We start from the raw sequence: 1,420 nt of genomic DNA, 5'->3' as shown, positions 1-1,420 counted from the left end.
GCTGTTCTTTTCTTTCTATCGTTCTACTGGCTCTATGGATGGCAATGTCAGTCGGTTTCCAACTTTGGTTAAGACTGAAATGTCTCAACAATGTAGTGATCAAGCCAGTGTGGATTTGTTCATTTTATATCAAATAAATTTGGAGATCCCAAAGTCTTTCTCTCTCCCTGAGAGAAAGAAAAGGAGGGGGTTTCAGATATCAACTCTCAACAGGAGATCCCAAAGAGGGGGTTGAAAGGTTTGCTTTCCCTAAGTGCAACCAATGCTTTGTTCCCAACACTTTCTGACACTTCCTTTAGAAATTATATGATAAAGAAATGTTATCCTATACTATTCTATTAATTTTCCAGCTCGAATTTAATGTTAAATAACTCAATTCCCCAGCTCCTGAGCAAAGGATTGTTGAAAGAATAATCAAAGCTATCTTCATGGAACCAGAGCTCCCACAAGAGGACAAAATAAGTATTACATGCCATCGATCTGAAATGCCGTTTAATGTATAAATGTCACTCTGTATTTACTTGTTCATAATCTGATGCCATTCGTGTATCTTGTTTATATTCCCTAAGTAAGAATGTGTAACAACCAATATTATCCAGGAAGCTAGTTAAGTTCCTCTCATCTGATGTGATTCCTAGGAAATGCTAACCTTAAGGTTTAACTACTGACAACTGTTTTCCTTTTATCAAATGCTTAAAACTAACAACGGTATAACCGTTTGACAATTAAGGTTTGATTGTGGGAAGACATTTGATTACAATACGCACAAATACGTCTTAGAATAGACATATTAAAAGACAGTCTCTCAGGAAACTGGAAACAAACTATGGGGGTAGTTATGTTTCAATATTTTTGTGTGAACAGATGAGCAATCTGTGTGTAAACACAAAGTACAGATGAGGCTGATGGGGATGTTATTAGTTTTGAAGGTATCTGGTGACAAATCTAATTATGGTGTGAATTGTTCCGCCACAACTCCCAAAGTAATTTGGAACCCCTCTAATAGTTGCAGACATTTCACTTAAAACCAAAAATGTCTAGCTCATGTCAGTGCTAGAAGTCAGTAGGATTCATCCACTGGGGACCATGAATGTCTGTAAAAAACATTTCATCGCAATCCATCTAATTGTTGTTGTAGCAGGTCTACGTATGATTTTTAATAAACTTATGAAAATTAATATTTCAGAAATATTAACTCATAAACCTCGGGAAAAATGGCACCACCAGAGATTCAATTCACCCAGAGTCTCCAGACCTCTGGGTAGCATTTTATAATTATACAATTATTCACTAGTGATCAGTTAGTTAATAATCACTCAATCATCTTAAATCAATCAGTCAGTCTCATATCGAAGGAGTAAATCCTCGTGACAGGGACTTTAGGGAGTTAGACAATACACACACACAGTTCCTGTGATTA

Source organism: Micropterus salmoides, unplaced genomic scaffold (genome assembly GCF_014851395.1).
Source record: "Micropterus salmoides isolate LMB-PRFRI ecotype aquatic unplaced genomic scaffold, ASM1485139v1 Ms_hic_scaffold_3, whole genome shotgun sequence".
NCBI classification, from domain to species: domain Eukaryota; kingdom Metazoa; phylum Chordata; class Actinopteri; order Centrarchiformes; family Centrarchidae; genus Micropterus; species Micropterus salmoides.
Note: the sequence above shows the minus strand (reverse complement) of the source record.